We start from the raw sequence: 23,342 nt of genomic DNA on the forward strand, positions 1-23,342 counted from the left end.
CTAAACAGTTACTATCTCCGGCCTCTGGTAACTACCAATTTGCTTTCTGTCTCTCTGGGTATATCTTCTGGATATTTCATATAAATGAAATCATACAATATGAGACCTTTTATGTCTGGCTTCTTACATTTGCATAAATTTTTTGAGGTTCATCTACAGTGTAACATGTATCAATACTTCATTCTTTTTTTCATGGTCAAATAGTATTCCATTTTATGTATAGACCACAATTTGTTTACTCACTCATCCACTGATGGACATTGAGTTGTTTCTACCTTTGGGCTATTCTGAATAGTGCTACTGTGAACATTCATGTACCATTTGTTCAGCTGTCCATTTTTAGTTTTTTGGGGAGTGGAATTGCTGGGTCATTGGGTAATTCTATGTTTAGTTTGTTGAGGAACTGCCAAAGAGCTTTCCACAGGGCTGCACATTTTATATCCCCATTTCAAATGCTCTTTTACATGCTTAGATATATCAGTGAATAGAACTGGCCCTTACATTCTTGCTGGGAGAGGTAGACAATAAGGACAGAAAAAATAAATATGTACAATATAGAAGGTGATCTCTTCTAGGCAAAAAAAGAAAAAACAAAGCAGGGTAAGGGGGATTGGGAGTGTGGTGGATCAGTGGACAGCATTTATAATTTTAAATAGGATGCTCATGACAATGTTCACTGAGAAGGGGAGATTGGAACAAAGACTTGAAGGAGGTAAAAGAATGAGTCAAGTGGATATCTGGGGGAAGAGTATCGTAGGCAGAAGGAACAGTTAATGCAAAGGCCCTGGAGTACCTGGCTTGTTTGTGGAACAAGAAGGAGGCCAGTGTGGCTGGACCAGAGTAGGCAGGGACTAAGGAGAGGGGTAAGAAAAGAGATCAGAAAGGTAATAGGTGGCAAGATCATGTGGAGCCTCACAGGCCATTTTAAGGACTTTGATTTTGAACTGAGTGATATGAGAAGCCATGGGAAGGTTTTGACCATAGTACTAATGTTTAAAGAGGAGGCATTGGAGTTGTCTGGGTGAGAGGTGATGGTAGATCATACCAGAGTGAAAACAGTGGAGATGGAGAGAAGTGGTTAAATCTTGGATATACTTTGAAGATAGAGCCAATGAAATTTCTTTATGGATTGGATGAGGGTTGTGTGTGGGAGTGACGGAGTCATCAATAACCAAAGTCTTTGGCATCTGCAATGGAAAGGAAGGGATTGTTGTCATCTGGTATGGGACAGGCTATGGAGAGAATGGAGTTTTGGGGGGAGAAGATCAGTTTGGGACATATTGTGTTTGAGACGCTTCATCAACACTAGGTGTCTACTAAATTTTAGTCTTTGGGGTTTGTATTGGAGGACAGAGCTGAAAGAGAGGGGTTGGAATGGCTGATGTTTAGCATGGCAGCACCTCTAGATAGAGGTAGTAGCTTGCTCCACTGTAAGTTCAGGGAGAGCCCTTTATAAGGGGTCCAGAGAAATTTCTGCAACAGCTAGTTTTGCTTGGTGAAAATAGTGAGTGGTAGAGACGGTGGCAAAATGAAGAACAGATCCTATCTAAAGGGGACTCAGTTCCAGCTATTTTTTTCCCTGTGAGAATCTGGGCTTAGTGTTGTTAGATCTTCAGCTTTTTCAAGGAAAACCAAAAGTTTGGATTCTTATGTGAAGTCTCCAAATGAAAAAAAATCAACTAGCCAACAACTATATAAGACATTGTTTTTTTTTTTCAGTTAAAGATATTTGAATATGAACTATATATGTCATGAATATAAACTATATATATTATTGTTTATTTGCTTGAGTGTGATAATGGTATTGTGGATATATTGGAGAATGTACTTATTATTAAGAAATCCACACTGAAGTATTCCAGAGTGAAGTATTCTGTTGTCTGCAATTTATTTCCAAATAGTTCAGAAAAGAAATGTGTGTGTATGTGTCAGGTATATCTGAATAGTAATTTTACTATGTTTTGAACTTTTCTTTAGACTTGAGAATTTTCAAAAGAAGAAGTTAGGTGAGGTGTGGAGAGGGGGAAACATAGCCAAATAAAAATGTTTACAGGCAGGGGCTGACTTATAGGGGTTGCCAGTTTTCAACCTCTGCCCTAATGAAATATTTTCTAATTGTATTATTTTTGTTATGGAACAAAATAACCTTATTTTTATTCCATATACTTATATGGAATAAAAATAATCTTATTATACATCTGTATTTTATACATCCTCAGGACTGTTAGTGTCCCCAAGATAGAGAACGTATATTTTTCCTTGAATAACTTTGGCCTCAATTAGATAAGAGGAGTTCAAAAGCCAAATAGTTGTTCCTTGTGATAATTATACAAATTATGCTCCACCAGAAGAAGAGGAGCTTAATCACTGTGGATTCCTACAAAGTGGTCAGAATGAGATTCATAATACTGGCTCACAGGAAAGACACCATCTTGAAAGTTTCCTGTGAAAATTTCGTTAAATGACACACAACAGAAATACAAGACACATGCCTTCCTCTATCTCCTTTACCATCCTTTGTCTGCATAAATGACTCCTGAAGTCACTTGTAGATCTATGATTTAATTACTCAGAGTTTAGGATCCACCTAATAGGTAAGCCCTCCTTGAGTTATTTCTTTTCAGGATCTGGGACAGCACTCAGCATATGGCAGTCACTCAGTAGGTAACTGTTGAAAGAATGAACTGTGCATCTACTTATATCCATTGCTAGAAAAGGGAATCTGTATTTTACATCACACTATTTATTGGGGAGGGGCTTGTGTGAGATTTCCTGTATGAGTTTGTGACATGCTGAGAGATTTTATTTTGGGTGTTCAATCTTAGGCGCTTATTCCCACATGGGCCACAGGACTGGTCCATCTTCAGGAATATAAAAAAGCAATGTTCAAATTTCAAGTTGCTCATAAATCTGCTTCCAGCATTATCATTTTTTATCTGCCTACTTTTGTTTCCCCTGAGTTCAAAAGAAGTGCTTTACCTTAGAAATGATTCACTACTTCTGGGCCACCGAGGGCTTTGAAAGCCACACAATAGAAGTTCCATTTCAAATCCCCCCATTTATAATCATGGGGGAAAGCTGGGTGTTGTCTTGGGGGTTATCAATGATTTCACAAAACTCAACCTTTGTTCCTCATGTGTCCATTTTTCAAAAACTTACTACTCAAATCTCTGAGAGTTGTTGCCCCTGAGGAAACATTTATCTTTGCTTTGACATCTTTTGCACTGTATCCCTTTTCAGTTCTCCTTTCTAACATGGGATAAATGGCTCTGTGGGGTTTGGAATGAAGAGTTACATTTTGCAGTATGTTTAGGAGTGTGTAGAAACCCTGTTTCCCTCCCCCATACCTTGTGTCAGAAAATGGTGGAATAACCAGTTAAGACAGATGGGTTTGGGTGATGTTATGTGTTGAATTGTGACCCCCTATTCATATGTTGAACCTCTAACCCCCCAGTACTTCAGAACATGATCTTATTTGGAGATAGGGTCTTTGTACCTGTAATTAGTTAAGATGAGGTCATACTGGAGTGGAGTGGAATAATCCAATATAACTGGTGTCGTTATAAAAAGGGGAAATTTGGAGACAGACATGCACACAGGGAGAATGCTGTGTCAAGTTGAAGGCAGAGATCCACTATCTAGAAATGCCAAAGATGGCCAGCAAACCATCAGAAGGTAGGAGAGAGGCATGGAACAGATTCCAGCCTCAGAAGGAGCCAGTCCTGCCAACATCTGGATAGCAGGCTTCCAGCCTTCGAACTGTGAGACAACACATTTCTGTTGCCTCTGTCACCCAGTTTGTGGTCTCGTGTTAAGGCAACCACAGGAAACGAAAGCAGGTGATATGCATATGACATTGTCTAAGGGTCTGTATTTGCTTGGAAGACAATATAGTATAGTGATTAAATAATTGCGTTTTTAGGACCAGACCCCTGAAGTTTCAATTCCTAGCTGGGTAATCTGGGAGAATTACTTACCATTTCTGGGCTTCCAGTTTCCTCAGAATAAAATGGAGACTAATAGAGATTTAGACCTGATTGGACCATCTCATGGATTAAATGAGATAATGTATGTGGGGCAGTAGGCCAAATATCTGTCACATAGTAAGCACTTGCTGGGGGAAAGTTATTATTATGGTTATTTTTGTTGAAAATTGGCAACATTTACTGAGTCCAAAAGAGACCTCTGCTACCTGGATTTTTAAAACGTCTCCTCGGATCACAGTTAGCCAATGGCTGCAACTTCCCCTCTTTGATCCCTGCTCTAAAGGCTAATGGTTTGGGACCCTATGCCCATCTCTCTTCCCTTTCAGGGATTTAATCTCCCCCTGTCGAGGGCTTGTTGTAATTGACGCCCAAGAAGACCCACTTGCCATTTAAACAAGTGAAAGTAAGACGGTTCTAGAAACTGGGTGAGAATTCAGAGTGGCTAGTTACCAGGATCATGTATTCATTCACATTCAAACCAGGCATATATGTTGAAAGCCAGTGGCCTTGATGCAGAATCTGACTCAGAATGGGTTGTTTTGTCTGTCTCCTGTGAGCAGGGGAAGGGATGCAGTGTAATAATCGTCCCAGAACAACTCCCATTTATTGAAACACATGCCAGGTGCTGGACATTGCTGTAGGACCATTACCCTTTAAAATTCTTTGAGGTTAGATAATATTACTATCCTAGTTTTACAGATAAGGAAACTGAGGCACAGAGAAATTAAGAAACTTGATCAAGGTCACATGTAATTAATGACAGAATCAGGATTTGAACCCATATCTCTCACAGTGCAAAGCCCGTGTTCTTATGAGCCACTGCGTACCAGGAATCCAGAGCCCTCAGGTGTATATCTGAAATGGATTGTGAACGAGGCATAGAGGAAACCCAATTATTGAATTGAAGCTGGCATATTAAAAAAAAAAAAAAAAGACAAACCCAACCAAAAACCTGCCATGAATTGATGGCTGGAGCAAAATGAACATCTTGCCAGTGTCTAAATTCAGTGATTGCACCTGAGATCTGTTTTAATTTTACAATTGTCTTGAAGCCATTAATCTTGCCAGGCATTATGGTGCAGGTGCATTTTGCCAAGTGGTTCTTCAGGAGCATTTTATTATGATAAAAATCACAAGTGTGACCTCAGTCTTTTTATTTGGTGTATTCTCCATCATTTTCTATGATAAGTGATATTTTTGTAGTTTGCCAACCTCCTCAATCCCGGTTTGTTTAGGGAGAGAATATTAATTAGTGATGCTAAGGAGACCATGAGCTGCAAATGAAATTTTGATAATGGAATTCCTTCGACTGTCTTTGCTGCCCAAGGCATTCTCTGTAGTCCAATTAAATGTAATTATTAACATAAGAATAGTAATAATAATTAGTGTTTTTTCCTTCTTCAGTCATTACTCATGGAAAACTGCAAGCTCCTGTCCATCTATTGGCCTCAGTTCAAAGTGGAAAATAGAGTCTCATTTTATATTTTATTTTTCTCTATCATTTTTGCTTTGCTCAACTCATTCTAAGCCTGGTGGCTGGACTCTCATAATGGTCCTTATTGGACTTTTGGGGAAAATTAAAAAGATTCTTGTTCCTGTTTGAAAGGGAAGTCTGTCCCAAGTGGAAATCCTCGAATAGGCTAACTTCCCTTTTCCACTAGAGGTTGTCTTGAAGCTCTAGTTGTGCACTGTAAACCATTCAAGATTTTTACAAAACCTCTCCTGGTCTCCAGTATCTCTCTCTCAGTCCATCATCTGGACACACTGAGCTGCACATTTCCAAAAAAGCAAGTCTGGTTTTCCAACTTCTTTGCTGAAAAACCTTGATAAGCTTCCCCCTGCCCTTAGGATAAAATTCAAATTTCTTCTCATGCCCTAATGTTGTGACTTGTCTGCTTACCCAGACTTACCCCTCCTCACTCCATCCCCCTCTCTACTTCAATCATGTTAGGCGTCTTTTGTTTTTGCAGAGAGACTAAGCCATCTCATCTCTGGCCTCAGCATGTGCTGTGAACGGAACACCCTAATTCAGGACTTGATTTAGGCACCAGGTCCTCCTAGAAGCTTTTCTGTCTTTACAGGTCAAGTGAGGTGCCTGGTGTTAATTTTAGGGAACTGTAAGACTGCACATTCACAGACCTTGATGGGACATTGCCTAAACCTCATGGAAACCCAGGAATTTTGGAACATTGTTTAAAATTCTCCAGGCCAACCATCCTTCTTAGTTTCCATTATCCTAGAATCATAGCATCCACTAAATAAGGGATGCTGTACCCCTTATGGAAGGCCCCACCCCTCTTGATGCCCACTGTGCCCCCATCATAACACTTCATGTTGAACTGTCATTATTTCACATGTGTGGCCCCTTGACTACACACAACATGATTGGGGTCTGTTTTGTGTAGTGTTATATTCTCAACACGTAGCCCAGTGTTTGGTGCACTGTAGGCACTTAAGATTTGTCTACTTGAGTGAAGTCTATTTGTTAGAATATTGGATATGATGCAGTTTTATTTAGTACTTAAACAACACACAGTGGATGGGGTAGCATATGGGAAAAAAAATCATGTCAAGTAACTCTGTGGATAGTATAGCTGAACTGGGAATCTTGATCTAGAAGAAGGTTTGCAAACTACAGCCCGTGATTTTGTAAATGAAGTTTTTGCAAATGAATCTAATGATTTTGCCACGCCCACTGAATTGCATATTGTCATTGGCTCTTTTGTGCTGCAATGGCAGAATTGAATAGTCGTGACCAAGACCATATGGCCCACAAAGCCTCAAATATTTACTCTCTGGATCTTTACAGAAAAAGTTTGCTGACTCCTGGCCTTGAATGCCACTCCCAACACATTCATTCCTTTAATGAAGACTTATTGAGCACCTGCTACATGTCAGGGATTCTTCTAGGGATATACAGTAAGTTGTACAGGCAGAGTTCTTTCACACAGGGAACTTATGGTTCAGGGGAGGGTGGGGAGAGTAGGAAATAAGCAAATAAACAAGCCGACATAACTGTAGATTGCCCAGGTGCCCAAGTGCTACAGTTATATTGAGACAGGCTGAGGTGTTGGAGGGGCCAGGTAGCTTGGCTACTTTAGAAGAGCACACCGGGGCTAAGATCTGGATGAGGAGAAGGAACCAGTGCAGGCGGGAGAGACCAAAGGACTAAGACCCTGCGGGACAACACATTTGTCCTGTTGTAGGAACACAGACAGGGTGTGTGTGGCCGGAGTGCAGTGACTGAGTCCTGATGGGCCAGGATGACGTTGGGGATACAAGTGGGCAGGGCCGGACCATGCTGGACCTGGTGCAGTCCTGGGAGGGAAGTTTGGACTTTATTCCTAGTGTGATGGAAACCCAGTGGAGGGTTTCCAGCAGAGGAGTGACAAGATCAGCCTAACTGGTTGCTATTGGAAAGACGGTTCTGTTATTTGGCTACAGCTTTTGTAAAGTGGCTTTCGAGACTCAGCCACTACTTGTATTGTTGTATTAAGGCGGATCTGACAGCAGCCAACCTGGTAACGGATGTTCTGTTTCAGGTGCCATAAATGGCGCCATACATCAAACCCATTGACTTTCTACTTCTGAGACCCCCCAAAGCAGCCCAGCCCTCACCCTCAGTGGCCCCACATTAGGTTGGCCAGACACTGTTTATTGGGGTTACAGAAAACAGAGCAGATGTCGAAATTCTGCCTGAATTCTCTTCTGCAAGCAGCGAGCCTCAGGAACTCCTTGCGGGAAGGACTCACTGGGGATGCGGGATGCACCAGACTTGTTGGCACCTGCAGCCTGGTTCTTGTTTTGATTGTTTGAATGATGGTTAGTGGAGATGGGGGGAGGAGGTAGGTCTGTGGGCATTCCTCTTTCACATCCTCCCCCAGCACCAACCCCCTGTCCCAGCCCCAAGAGGATATCTAAAGCTCTTCATTTTTCTGGCCTTGGGAGGAAGAAAGGAAACTAGTATTCATTGAGCAGCAACTCGGGGCTGGCTAGTTATTGTTGGTAGTTACCAATTTCCTTCCTTCCTTCCTTCCTTCCTTCCTTCCTTCCTTCCTTCCTTCCTTCCATTCTTTCATTCTTTCCTTCTTCCATCCATCCATTTTCTAAGAAATTCATTGAATGCTTTCACATACCAGACACTGTTCTGGGCCCAGGGGAGAGGCAGTGAACACAACAAAGTCCCTAACTCCCTTGGCACTGATCTCTGGCAGAGAAGACAGACTACCTACGCAAATGACTATAAATTGGGTGGGTAGCTCCTAGGATGAAAAATGAAGTATGATGGGACAGAGAGAGTGTGGGCGACTTTCTATAGGAAAGGGACTGGCCAAGGAAGGCTTTGAAAAGGGGATATTTGAGCAGGAAACTGAAGGAAATAAGGGAGGGAGGCACCAAACTTTCTGTGGATGTAGGTCATTATTATTCCTTCTTAGAGAAAAGACTGCCAAGGGTTGGAGGAATTCAGTGGCTCTCCCGAGGTCAGAAGACAGTGGCCGCTGTAGCCACAGCAGTAACAGAGAAAATCTACTAGGTGTTCCATGTTGGACACTGGATTAAACATTTTATTTATATCATCTCATTTAATCCTCACAACAAACCTGCGAGGTAAAGTTAATTATTATTGGGGCGCCTGGGTGGCTCAGTCGTTAAGCGTCTGCCTTTGGCTCAGATCATGATCCCAGGGTCCTGGGATCGAGCCCCGCATTGGGCTCTCTGCTCAGTGGGGGAGTTTGCTTCTCCCTCTCTCTCTGCCTGCCGTTCCCCCTGCTTGTACTCTCTCTCTGTCAAATAAATAAATAAAAAATCTTAAAGACAATTATTAGTCTCATTTTAGGGATGATACTGAGGGTCAGAGAGGTTATGTAGCTCAGCCAAGGCCACAGAGCTAGTAAGTGAGAAGCTGAGATTCTAACCCAAGTTCACTGGTCTCCAGGACCTTATTCCCCTTCTCAGACCACAGCTGATGAAGCTAGAATTTGGAATGAAGTCTCTTTCTGAAAACTCCTCTTTTCCAGTAGGCCAGTGCCACTCCAGACTTTCAGTGGAAAGCTCAGTCCTTTGATTAATGCCCTGGCATGGGGCCGGTTAGATGGGTATTGAAAGCATCCAAGGTGATGGGGGATTGATGACCACAGACATCACATGTTCCATCGTCTCTGATTTATAGAGACTTCCATGTGACCAAGTAGGAGCCAAGAGCTTGGGTGTCCAATGAAAGTTGATACGAGACCTAGATTTCTCTTTGAAAAGAATGGGCAAGGCAGCTCCATTGGCTTGAAAAAACATTTACTCACTACTTACTACAAACATGGAATAGAGTTGTATGTATAAGGCTGTTAGCAAGAATGCATTTGATCTGCTGAGTTATAGGCTCCATGGAGCTAGCTATTCAATATATTTACAGCATTCCTCCCTCCCTCCCTCCCTCCCCCCTCCCTCCCCACCTCCTTCCTTCCTTCCTCCCGCACTGTGCCTGGTAATGGACAGGGAGTCAAGGCTCCTGTCCACATAAAGAATGTATTTCAGAAGGGAGGGTGAAATGAGGTGGTGCATGATGAAGGATGACATGAAGTAAATGAGTAGAGGAACTGGATGATCTCAGATAGTGAGAGGGTTGAGGGCTGCCACAGTGCCGTATGTCTGCTTATACTGGGTGGTGAGTTGAAGCCCCATAGAGCAGGAACAGGTGAACAGAATGCTGGTGAGGATCCACAGAAGAGCATTTCAGGTGGAGGGAACATCTCCACAGATGGAAAACTGAGCTTGGAGGTACATGCATGGCCTCAAGTATGTTGATAATTATCTGGTTACACAAGTATTTTGTTGAGATTTGCAAAAAAGAAACAAGGGAGAAGGCAAGCATGGAAAAAAAGCCATGAAATTTCAAGTCTGTGAACTCTTGAAAGTGGTCGGTTCTTTATAACTTTTAAGTTGTAGGAGAGCCTGCCCTGAGCGTCTTTTCTAGAACATCAGAAGAATATGGTCCTAGAGAAAGGGGGAGCTAAAAGAAGGTTTAAAAAAATGTATACTTAAAAATAATTTTATTGGGGAAATTCCAGGTGTATGTGAAAGTAGAGAGAATAATATAATGAATCCCAAGCTACCCTTCACCTAGTTTCAACAATGATCAACTCATGGTCAGTCTTGTTTTGCTTATGCCCCTATACACCCCCATCCACATTATTTTGTTCATTGTTTTTTAGATTCCACATGTGAGTGAAATTATATGGTGTTTGTCTTTCTCTGTCTGACTTATTTCACTTAGCATAATGCCCTCTAGGACCATCCATGTTGTCACAAATGGCAGGATTCCATTTTTTTTTTTTGTGGCTGAGTAATATTCCATTGTGTCTTTGTCCATTCATTTATTGATGGACAAAGACATCATTTTATATCTTGGCTCTTGTAAATAATGGTGCAATAAACATAGGGGTGGCCCTTCCACATTATTTTATTTATTTATTTTTTAGAAGTCAAATAAGTCAATTTAATGCTTAGGAGTATACTTTTCTCTAGAACTGAAATTGAAAACAAATTTTTTTCAGCAGAAGCTATAATCACTGAATAGATATAAACATGTGAAGAAAATTATTTTATAGATACAATAATCAAAACCATTTTAACTTTGTGGTGATGTAATTTGGGTTTATAGTCTGTGGTTTTCTTTTTAAATTCTATTTTATTATGTTATGTTAGTCATCGTACATTACATCATTAGTTTTTGATGTAGTGTTCCATGATTCATTGTTTGTGTATAACACCCAGTGCTCCATGCAATATGTGCCCTCCTTAATACCCATCACCAGACTAACCCATCTCCCCACTCCTCTCCCCTCTAAGACCCTCAGTTTGTTTCTCAGAGTCCATAGTCTCTCATCGTTCATCTCCCCCTCCGATTCCCCCCTTCATTCTTCCCTTCCTACTATCTTTTTTTAACATATAATGTATTAGTTATTTCAGAGGTACAGGTCTGTGATTCATCAGTCTTACACAATTCAAGTGCTCACCATAGCACATACCCTCCCCAATGTCCATCACCCAGCCACCCCATCCCTCCCACCCCCCACCACTCCAGCAACCCTCAGTTTGTTTCCTGAGATTAAGAATTCCTCATATCAGTGAGATCATGATACTTGACTTTCTCTGATTGACTTATTTCGCTTAGCATAACACCCTCCAGTTCCATCGATGTTGTTGCAAATGGCAAGAGTTCATTTTTTTGATGGCTACATAATATTCCATTATATATATATATATACCACATCTTTTTTTTTTTTTTTAAGGTAGATCACATTTAGTGGAAATATATCATGGCAGAATGATCCCTTACTTACAGCTAGTACAGATTTGTAAAGTCATATATTTGAGTCATTTTTCAAATTAAGGAACATAAAAAGCAGCTCTAGAATTTTGTTTTTCTTTTTTTTAAGATTTTATTTATTTATTTGAGAGAGAGTGAGGGAGAGAGCACAGAGGCAGAGGGAGAAGCAGACTCCCCTCTGAGCAGAGAGCCCAACGTGGGACTTGATCCCAGGACCCTGAGATCACAACCTGAGCCGAAGGCAGATGCTTAACCAACTGAGCCACCCAGGTGCCCCTAGAATTTTGTTTTTCCCCCGTAACACAAACATTTTATTTTTAAAGATTTTATTTTAAAAGATTTATTTTTTTATTTTGAGAGGGTGAGAGAAAGGGGAGGGGCAGAGGGAGAGGGATAGAGAGCATTCTAAGCAGACTCCCTGCTGAGCATGGAGCCTGACATGAGGTTCTGTACCACAACCCTGAGATCATGACCTGAGCTGAAACCAAGAATTGGTCACTTAACTGACTGAGCCATCCAGGTGCCCCAACACCGACATTTTAAGTGCACCTATTCAAAACTAAAATAATTAACTTCCATCAAATTATTTCCTCTGGCATTCCCTATCTTTGTTAATAACCCTGTCCCTCTACCAGTTTATCCAAATGTGAAACTATGTAATGGTTGGCGTATCTTTTAATCTGTAGGTTTCCCCTTCAGTTCTTTTATTACTAGAAAAATGGATTATTTATGCCTCAGATCCTTGAAACTAAAAATGTAGTCCATGGATCAGAAGCATCAGCATCACGTGAGAGCTTGTTAGAAATGCAGAGTCTCAGGCCCTCCCCTAGTCCTACTGGCTTAGAATCTGCATTTTTTAAAAAAGATTTTATTTATTTATTTGAGAGAGAGAGAGTGCACAGCATGGGGGAGAGGGGCAGAGGGAGAGGGAGAAGCAGACTCCCCGCTGAGCAGGGAGCCCGACATGGGGCTTGATCCTAGGACCCCGAGATCATGACCTGAGCTGAAGGCAGAGGCTTAACTGACTGAGTCCCCCATGCACCCCTAGAATCTGCATTTTAACAAGATCCCCAGGTGTTTTATGTGCACATTACAGTGTGGGAAGCATTGCTGCAGAGTTTCCTATGGTCTAGATATTGCTGATTACTCTGTGGTGTCATTTGACATGTTCCTCTATCTTCCATGTTTCCTGTACATTGGTAGTTGGATCTATAAGTTTCATCAGGTTTAGGCCTGATATTGTGGGTTGTTTTTTTTTTTTTTTTGCAAGACTACTTCATAGGTGGCCATGTGTTTATCCACCAGGAGCACCTAAAATCTGGTGATCTCTTGTTTTGTGCTGTTAGCTGCTGCATGATTCATGCCTGGGTCCATGAGTTCATTAGGGGATTATAAAACAGAGCAAGGGGTTGGCCTGAACAGACCTGGTTTGTTCTGGAAGTGATTCATTTCTTTCCCTTTTAGTTGTCATTTCTCTAACACTAATAATGTATAGCACCAAATGTGGTTTAGGCACTGTTTTAAGGGCTTTACATAAACACTAACTCATTTGTTAATCCTCACAAACCCCTCTGGGATACTGTATTAGTTTCCTCTTGCTGCTGTAACAATTTGCCACAAGCTTCTGGCTTAAAACAACACATATTTATTATCTGACGGTTCTGCGGGCCAGAAGTCCAAAGTGGGTCTTGGCTCACATCAAGGTGTTGGCAAGAGCACACTTTTTCTGGAGCCTCTGAAGGAGAATCTTGCCTTTTCCGAATTTTAGAGACCACTTGCATTCCTCCCCTTGTTCTATCTTCACAGCCAGCAGTATCACATCTTCAAATCTCTGACTCTCTTTTTCTTCCTGCTTCCACACTTAATGATATATTATGGTTATATTGGTCCACCCGGATAATCCAGAATAATCTCCCTATTTTAAGGTCAGCTGACCTTAAATCCATCTGTGACCTTAGTTGCACTGTGCCATAGAACCTAACATATTCACAGGATCCAGGACTTAGAACCTGGACATCTTTGAAGGGCCATTTTTCTGCCAACCACAATCAGGCTCTGTGGTTCCTGTTTTCAGACGGGGAAAATGAAATCCATTCAGGTGCAGTAGCTTACCTGAGCTCACACAGATCCTAACTGTTGGAGTTGGGATACAAACATGGGGAGTCCAGCTCCAGAGTCCATGTTTTGAACCCTGTAGATGTAAGGTCACTTTAATTGTTTTTGCTTAACACTAAATTTTCCGAGTCCTTGACCTTGCCAACCAGCCTTCATTTTAGGGACATTGAACCTGATGGTTATCAGAGGGGTTCCTGTACACAACCTGTTAATTGGTGAATTCACTGCCTTCTGGTATGGTGAGTTGGCGTTTGCCTCCAAAAATGTGGCAAAATGGGTTTCTTCTATGTTCAGTTTGTTCTCTTTAGACTCAGTCAGTTGTCAACTACATTGGGGAAACTGAGTCAATCAAACAGCAATTCTTAACCTTGTGTGTGTATGTGTGTGTGCCGCAGACATCTTTGGCATCTGGTGAAGTCTATGTATGCCTTATCAGAACAAAATGGAAAATAAATGCAGAAAGTAAGGTGTGTAGAATTATAAAGGAATTCCTTTGTAATTATCTAAAATAGGATGATCAAAATTTTAAAAACCACCAAATTTGTGTCATAGTAATATAGGCTTCTTTACTAATGCATAAAATAACAAGATTTAGTGGCGGGTCTAATAACTATTTAATTTTAATTAGTGATGCAGGTAGACAATATATTGAGATATCTACAATGACTGTAATGAGATATGAAAATATTTGTGATTTATATTGGTGACAAAGTCACAGATACTGTGAATATTACTGTGGTTTGTTGCCTACATTTATAATGGAAGCAAATGCTAAAAATCAGAGGTTACAGAAAATGGGGATTTTTCCATTCAAGTTCACAGACCCACTGAAGTCCAAACCTCAGGTTAGGAACCCTGCCGAGTATCTCACTGATGTGTGCTACTCAGTCTCTATTTCTCTTAATTTAAAAGAACCCAACAAGTATCAGTTGAGACTCCACTCTGGGCAAGACATGTGCCAGCTACTTGGTATAGAACACTGAACCAAACAGATCTGTTCTTGCCCTGAGTCTTTAGATGGCTCTGGGCACTGTGGTCTTTTATTATTGAAAGATTTATTATTTATTATTAAATTTATTAGATTTATTATTTATTATTGAAAGATTTCTTTTAAGCTCCAAGCCCCTCCCAGGGTTTTATATTTTAATTGTTCAATCTGACCACAAGCTCTTGGAAAGCAGAAGTGATCCTGAACCTTTCTTCTTGCTAGGCCTCAGATGGTAGGCACTGCAGCAATAGGAGAAAGGTCAGCATTTCCCAAAGTGTGGTATGTGCTTCTCTGGTGGTATACAAAATGATTTTCAGTGGTACATGGAAAACACATTTTTCCATTCTATCAACAATGAATTTATTTTATTTTTTTTAAAAGATTTTTATTATTTTGTCAGAGAGAGGGAGAGAGAGAGAGGCAGGCAGAGGGAGAAGCAGACTCCCCACTGAGCAAGGAGCCTGATGCAGGACTCGATCCCAGGACCCTGGGATCATGACCTGAGCTGAAGGCAGACGCTTAACTGACTGAGCCACCCAGGTGTCCTGACAATGAATTTATTTTAATATATATAAAAAGAAACATAAAACAGGCCACCTCAACACATGATATGGGTTGTTATTGTTTGGGATGAAGGATTTTTTTTCTTTTAAAATTATGGTGAAAAACACATAACATTAAATTTACCATCTTCACCATTTTTTTAATTTTTAATTTTTTAATTAAATTCAGTTAGCCAACATATAGTACATCATTAGTTTCAGGTGTAGAGTTCAGTAATTTATCAGTTGCATATAACACCCGGTGTGCATCACATCATGTGCCTTCTTTAATGCCCATTGCGCAGTTACCCCATCCCCCCATCCCCTCCCCTCCAGCAACCCTCAGTTCCTTTCCCATAGTTAAGAGTCTCTCATGATTTGTCTCCCTTTCTGAGTTCTTCCCATTCCGTTACCCCCCCGCCATGGTCCTCTGTGCTGTTTCTTATATTCCTCATATGAGTGAAACCGTATGATAATTGTCTTTCTCTGATTGACTTATTTCACTTAGCATAATACCCTCCCCTTCCATCCATGTCAATGTGAAAGGTAAGATTGCATCCTTTTTGATGGCTGAGTAATATTCTAGTGTGTGTGTGTGTGTGTGTGTGTGTGTGTGTGTATCTTCTTTATCCATTCATCTATTGATGGACATCTGGGCTCTTTCCAATGTTTGGCTATTGTGGACATTACTGCTATAAACTTTGGGGTACAGGTGCCCCTTTGGATCACTACATTTGTATCTTTGGGTAGATACCTAGTGGTGCAATTGCTGAGTCATAGGGGTAGGTCTATTTTTGACTTCTTGAAGAACCTCCATACTGTTTCCCAGAGTGGCTGTACCAGCTTGCATTCCCACCAGCAGTGTAAGAGGGTTCCCTTTTCTCCACGTCCTTGCCAACATTTGTTGTTTCCTGACTTGTTAATTTTAGCCATTCTGACTGGTATGAGGTGGTATCTCATTGTAGTTTTGATTTGTATTTCCCTGATGGCAAGTGACGTGGAGCATTTTTTTGTGTGTCTGTTGGCCATTTGTATGTCTTCTTTGGAGAAATGTCTGTCCATGTCTTCTGCCCATTTCTTGACTGGATTATTTGTTTTTGGTTGTTGAGTTTGAGAAGTTCTTTGTAGTTCTTGGATATTGGTCTTTTATCTGTCATTTGCAAATATCTTCTCTCATTCCATAGGTTGCCTTTTAGTTTTGTTGACTGTTTCCTTTGCTGTACAAAAGCTTTTTATCTTGATGAAGTTCCAATAGTACACTTTTGCTTTTGTTTTCCTTGCCTTTGGAGATATGTCTAAGAAGAAGTTGCTGCCTATGTTCTCCTCTAGGATTTTGATAGATCCCTGTCTCACATTGAGGTCTTTCATCCATTTTGAGTCTATTTTTATGTATGGTGTAAGAAAATGGTCCAATTTCATTCTTCTGCATGTGGCTGTCCAATTTTCCCAACACCATTTGTTGAAGAAACTGTCTTTTTTCCATTGGATATTCTTTCCTGCTTTGTCAAAGATTAGTTGACCATAGAGTTGAGGGTCCATTTCTGGGTTCTCTATTCTGTTCCATTGACCTATGTGTCTGTTTTTCTGCCAGTACCATACTGTCTTGATGATTACTGCTTTGTAATATAGCTTAAAGTCTGGCACTGTGATGTCACCAGCTTTGGTTTTCTTTTTCAACATTCCACTGGTGATTCGGGGTCTTTTCTTGTTCCGTGCAAATTTTAGGATTATTTGTTCCAGCTCTGTGAAAAATGTCAGTGGTATTCTGATAGGGATTGCATTGAATGTGTAGGTTGTTCTGGGTAACATAGGCATTTTAACAATATTTATTCTTTCAATCCATGAACATGGAACATTTTTCCATTTCTTTGTGTCTTCCTCAATTTCTTTCATCAGTGTTCTGTAGTTTTTAGAGTACAGATCCTTCACCTCTTTGGTCAGGTTTATTCCTAGGTATCTTGTGGTTTTTGGTGCAGTTGTAAATGGGATTGATTCCTTAATTTTTCTTTCTTCTGTCTTATTGTTGGTGTATAGAAATGCACTTGATTTCTGTGCATTGATTTTATATCCTGCCATGTTGCTGAATTCCTGTATGAATTCTAGCAATTTTGGGAGTTTTCCACAAAAAGTATCATCATCTGTGAAGAGTGTGAGTTTGACTTCTTCCTTGCCAATCTGAATACCTTTTATTTCTTTTTGTTGTCTGATTGCTGAGGCTAGGACTTCTAGTACTATGTTGAACAACCCATCTTTGCCATTTTCAAGTGTACTGTTTAGTACTATTAATTATTATTTTTAAAAAGATTTTATTTATTTATTTGAGAGAGCAAGCAAGCACAAGCTGGGGGAGAAGCAGAGGGAGAGGGGGAAGCAGACCCCCTGCTGAGAAGGGAGCCCAACATGGGGCTCCATCCCAGGGTCCTGGGATCATGACCTGAGCCGAAGGCAGATGCTTAACTGACTACACCACCCAGGCACCCCTAGTACTGTTAATTATATTCACATTATTGTGCAACAGATTTTTAGAACCTTTTCATCTTGCGAAACTGAAACTCTATACCCACCAAACACTAATTCCCCCTCTCCACAGCCCTTGGAAACTACCTTTCTTCTTTCTGTTTCTCTGATTTTCCCTACTTTAGATACTTCAGATGAGTGGAATCATACAGTATTTGTCCTTTTGTGATTAGCTTATTTCATTTGGCATAATGTTCCTAAGGCTCAACTATGTTGTGTCATGTGACAAAGTCCCCCCCCTTAAAGGCTGCATAATATTCCATTGTATGTATATACCATACTTTATCCATTCATCTGTTGATGGACATTTGGGTTGCTTCTATCTCTTAGCTATTGTGAATAATGCTGCAGTGGACATGAGTGTGCAAATATCTTTTAGACTTCCTGCCTTGTGTTCTTTTGAGTTTATACCCAGAAGCAGGATTGTTGGATCATATAGTATCTGTTAACTTTTCAAGATACATTCATACTAAATGGTTGCTTCATTTTATTTCCTATGACCAGGGCTCCTGGTTTCCAATTTTTCTGGAATTTTGCTACCACTGTTCTGTTCTTTTGATGGTGGCTGTCCTAATTAGGTGTAGGGTGATATAGGATGAGGATATTTAAAGATAACATTAAGTAAATAATAGTGAAGGTACTACACAGACAGGGCAAAACTGAAGGTGCACCAATGCATGGAGTTTGAGAAACCCTCAATCAGACAGCCTCTACAGGTGCTCAAAGTATGCTCCATAAACAGTACTCATCTGAGAACCAGTTTTATTTGTCTCTGACCAGATAATACATAAATTGAGAGTACATGTTAAAAACTTTTCTAGCACTTTGACTTTGATGCAACATCTAAGTGCATGATCATTATTCTCATAATTCATTTGTATTGTATGTTATGAAAGTATTGGCTCACAGTGGATTGGGAAACAAACAAAACTGGCTCTCAACTACCGATAGTTTAAGAAGCTCTGCTCTAAAGTCTTTTTCAACCTTGACATTGTAACTACTTCACTTATTTTGAGCTCCGTTTTTCCGCCTGTAAAATGGGGATGAGAAAGGAAGACGGCTTTCCTGACGGTGATCAACGGGTAGCTACCTGGGTGTAGCAGCCAGGCTGTGGTGTAACCCTACTTGGGGAATTTCACAGGACCACGGATGGGAAGACTTCCTGTCCTCAGTAATGAAATGAAACAGAAATAAGAACACCCTGTAATCACATCTGAGCACAAAAGTGAGGGCACCTTGCAAACCAGGGCAACAACAAACATTCTGTCCTTCCACGTAACATGAGTGCTACCGCGTCTGTACCCACTGAGAGCTGTAGCCCCCCTCTGTTTCCTGACTCCTAGATAAAAGGGGTTAAGATACCCAATCATGGATTTACTGGTGCTTTCTGACAGCATGGAATCCAGAGCCAACCCAAATCCTACGACAGGCTCCCCCAACACTCTGAGCTACACCACCGTTCCCTGTGCCGTGTGGTCTTCCTTGTTGCATCATGTCACTACACCCAACTTTACAGACATGTTCCCGATGGCTGGAGCGCGTGGACAGGGATGAGAGTAACAATAACAGGTGGCTAAAGATCAAATGAGTTAATGCACGCAGAGTGCTTAGAACAGTACCTGGCTCCAAGTGAGGCTTATATCACTGTTCGCTGCCATTAGTATGATTATGATTACCATTACTGTCTCTGTGTTTCTTGTAGTGATTGGTACTGCCTCCTGCCATAGAAGGACTCCCATTGTATTCATGGTTTGGTTTGGTATGAATGGTGTATTAGTTTCCTATTGCTGTGTAACAAACTGACCCAACTTTAACAAACATTGATGATCTCACAAGTGCTGTGTGTCAGGAATCCAGGAGCAGGTTAGCTGGGTATCTCTGGCTCATAAGGTGGCAGCCAAGCTGTTGTCCCAGGCTGCAGCCTCATCAAGGTGCCCTTAGGGTGGAATCTGCTTTGAAGCTCATTCACCTGGAGGCCTCAGTTCCTCCTCAGGCGGACTTCTCCATTGGCTGCCTGAATGTCCTCAAAACATGGCAAGTGAGTGAGCGATTGCACTGAGGGAGTGATTGAGGAGAGGGAGTGTGCACCTAAATTATGTTTATTACAAGGATCGACCCTGGTACCACAGGGAGGGAGAGACTCTACACTGGGGTGTGAATATCAGGAGGTGGGGATCATTGGGGGCCATCTTCAAGGCTGACCACTACAGTGGCCTCATTATTCCTCCAAATGCCCCCCCCCCAACTTTTTCCTCTGGGTTTCAACTGTAATTCAGCACTAGAAGGCACCTCCATCTTCTCTGAATGGCACTTGAGAGACAAACAAGAAATGGATGTGAGGCCGCAGTGGGGCAGGGCCTGCAGGTTTGAGAAGGAGAGGGTTTTATTCCGTCACTTGACAACTGTCACGGCTTCTCCAGGGACAGGCTCCTGGAGAGTTGGCAGTCAGTGGCACTTCCAGAGATGAAGGAGATTCTCTCCCCCTTCTTCCCCTCCCTGCAGCAAGAGCCCTGCCTCTCTGACTGACAGTGACAGATTATCTGATCACAACATGGACCCAGGACCGCACTGTGATTGGCCGGTCAGAACCATCTTGGGGTCGGAGAATTCTTGTCCCAGAGAAACAATTATAAGGTGTTTTAAGAACAGTGAGCTGATGCTACTCACAACTGGCAGTTCTTGTTTATGAGAAGTAATAATTTGCCTCAGGTATAGAGGAAAGGCAGGGAAGGCTCAGTGAGTTTATTTTGAGGGGATGCTCTGTGCACAGGGTCGGGCTCTGGACAAAAAAGGGGTGAGTGTAAGCAATTGGGCTAGGGGGTCTCTGACTCCATTTGGAGCTGGGGGAGCATCATGGGTGGCCCCAAGCCACAGTTTGTCTCCTTCTGTGCCCCTGGGAGTGCCTTCTGCTACCCAAATCGTCAGAAGTGGGGTGACTTGTGATTGTGGAAAGGCGCAGGTGTTCTGAGCAGATTAATCCAAAGTAGCGGGTGTCCTGCATTTGAACTAGCCCCTGTGAGGGGCCAGGGGGCCCCCGTACGAGATGTTTGTGCGATGGCATGCAGTGCCCACAGCCTTCAGGTAGACTCTTGCTACTCAGTGTGTGGTCCTTGGGCTTACAGCATCAGCATCACCTGGGAGCGTGTGAGAAATGCAGAGTCTCTGGCCCTGCCCAGGCCCTACTGAACCAGAATCTGCATTTTGACAAGATGATTCATGTGCACAACAAAGTCCAAGAGCCCTTCTCTGAACAAGGTGAAAGCCAGAGGGGTGACCCTTTGACTTCCTCCTCCTAGATGGAGGTTCCCAACCTTGGCAGCACCTTTGAATTCCCTGGGGAGCTTTTTTAAATTTTTTTTATTATGTTCAGTTAGCCACTGTGTAGTACATCATTAGGTTTTGATACAGTGTTCAGTGATTCATTAGTTGTGAATAACACGTGCCCTCCTTAATATCTGTCACCCGGCTACCCCATCCCCCAAGCCCCCTCCCCTCTGAAACCCCTGGGTTTGTTTCTCCCTGGGGAGCTTTTAAAAAATCCCTCTGCCATGGACATCCCCCCAAACTTTTGAAGTCAGGATCTGAAGTCAAGGCTGGATGCAGGTACCAGAATGCCCCACAGCTGCCCAGATGATTCCAGTGGGCAGCCGGGCTGGTAGCACTGCCCTAGACTGGGCATGTCCTCGGGAGCCCAGGCACGTGATGGTCCAGTGAGCCTTCTGGTCCAGGAGAGGATGGAGAGTGTCTCACCTGTCCTTGTGGGAGCCATGGGAGCATGTCTGGGTCTCCCTCCTGTCCTCTTTCTCACTCTTTGTAATGTCTGTGGGAACCTTCTCTGGAGAAATCCACTTCCCCCCAGGATGTTATTCTTGCCTGGCTAACCACACTTGCTCTGCTCAAAGGAAAGAGGCAGGGGTATCAACAGGGTGTTTCAGCTTCAAGCAGAAGAAACCTACGCTGGTAAACTTAAAGAGGGAATGATTTGGAAGCGAGAGGAATAATAATGACAACCGCCTACTTTTGTTGAGGGTTTACTATGCACCCGGCATCATCCTAAACCCTGAAGGTATTCTAACTCTTTCAAGTCTCCAACAACTGTATGGAATCCGTATTATTATTATTATCATCATCATCATTCCCAGTTTATCAGGGAGGAAACTGAGTCCCAGTAGAGTTTGCATGATTTTTCTATAGTTACGTAACTAGAGACAAACCTGGGATTGAAACCGTTACTCTGGTTCCACAGCATTTACAAGTTGTAGTGCGTCCCTCAGCGGTATGAAACATGCCTCTTCCAGATTAAGCACGTACGCCATGTCTTTATGACACTAACCCAATACGTCATTCCAACACTTTGATTCCCTGGCGTCCAGTAATGCGATTCAGTTCTCATACGAGCTGCCAGTAGTTAGCAATGACCCCACAGGTTAATGTCCCCACTTCAACCACAGAGTCCCCAGGTTACCTGCACTTCTGACTGGCCAACTATAAATTCAGGAGTTCCCATGACCTCCACACCCCCTTCCCCACCACCTTTAGGTCCAGTCATTTCCTAGAAGGACTCAAAGAACGCAGCAAAGTGCTATCCTGACTCTTATAACTTATCATAAAGGATACAGATGAACAGCCAGATGAAGAGGGATATAGGGCAAGGTCTGGGGGGTCCTGAGTGCAGGAGCCTCTGTTCCTGTGAAAATGGAGCATGCCGCCCTTCTGGCATGCGGGTGTGTTCACCAACTGGGAAGTCCCCCAAACCCTATTGTTTAGGGTTTTTTCCAATCAAGATTCCACGACATGGGCATGATTGGCCGTTGGTGATTGAATTCAATCACCAACTCCCTCCTCTTCCTGGAGGTCAGGGGTGGGGCTGAAAGTTTCAACTCTAATTAGGTGCTCAGTCTTTCTGGAGACCATCGCTCACCATGAAGCTATCTAGGGGCCCCACCATGAGTCACCTCATTAGCATAAATTCAGATATGGTTATAGGGGCTTGTTATGAATAACAAAAGACACTCCCACCACTCAGGGAATTCCAAGGGTTTTAGGAGCTCTGTGCCAGGAAGCAGGACAAAGATCAATAGATTCTTTTCACAATACCACAGCATGAGAGGTGGAGACAAGACACTGGGAGGGTCAGGGGTTCCAGGTAGTAGGGGTTTATCATCTCCCTCATCATGATACTGGGAGCAGAGAACCCAACTGTTCTCATCCTTTTTACCTCTCTGCTTGAGATTCAGATTCCAGGATGGAACACGGGTCCTTCCTTTTGCTCTCCTTTTGTTGACTGCAGTCATGACCAATGGCCTTCACTGGGGAGAAAAGGAAATGGGAATGCCAAAGGGGCAGCATGAGGGTGACAGAACTGTTCTATGGCTTCATTATGGTGCTGGACACCCAAAGAACCGTACACCACCAAGAGTAAATTTTACTGTATGCAAACTAAAAAAAAAGTTAAAAGCCTCAAAATTGTAAATGGTCACCGCTGTAAAAAGGGGATGTTGGAATGAATGCCAGGCAGTCAAAAAGCTGATGAACGTTGGTTACAGACGGAGCCCCTTTGTTATACATGGGTTTGTGTTTCTCTGGTGATTTTCAACAAGGATGTGGGGTTTCTATTAGATTTTACATTGCCCCCCTCCTTCAATTTTTACTAGGTTGTTGCTTGCTATGTCAGGGTGTTTTTAAAAAATTTTTTTTATTAATATATAATGTATTATTTGTTTCAGGGGTACAGGTCTGTTATTCATCAGTCTTACACAATTCACAGCGCTCACCGTAGCACATACCCTCTCCAGTGTCCATCACCCAGCCACCCCATCCCTCCCACCCCCTCTACTCCAGCAACCCTCAGTTTGTTTCCTGAGATTAAG

General features: G+C 42.2%; 1 long non-coding RNA gene across 1 annotated transcript in view; it reads left to right on the forward strand.

Annotated features, from left to right (window-relative positions):
- Positions 1 to 23,342, forward strand: part of LOC141373967 (uncharacterized) — a 103,622-nt gene that overhangs the window by 44,489 nt on the left and 35,791 nt on the right. The gene's annotated exons all lie outside the window — the stretch shown is intronic.

The sequence above is a fragment of the Callorhinus ursinus genome, unplaced genomic scaffold (assembly GCF_003265705.2).
Source record: "Callorhinus ursinus isolate GAN/ISIS: 27379988/994484 unplaced genomic scaffold, GSC_fseal_2.0 scaffold13, whole genome shotgun sequence".
NCBI lineage: Eukaryota > Metazoa > Chordata > Mammalia > Carnivora > Otariidae > Callorhinus > Callorhinus ursinus.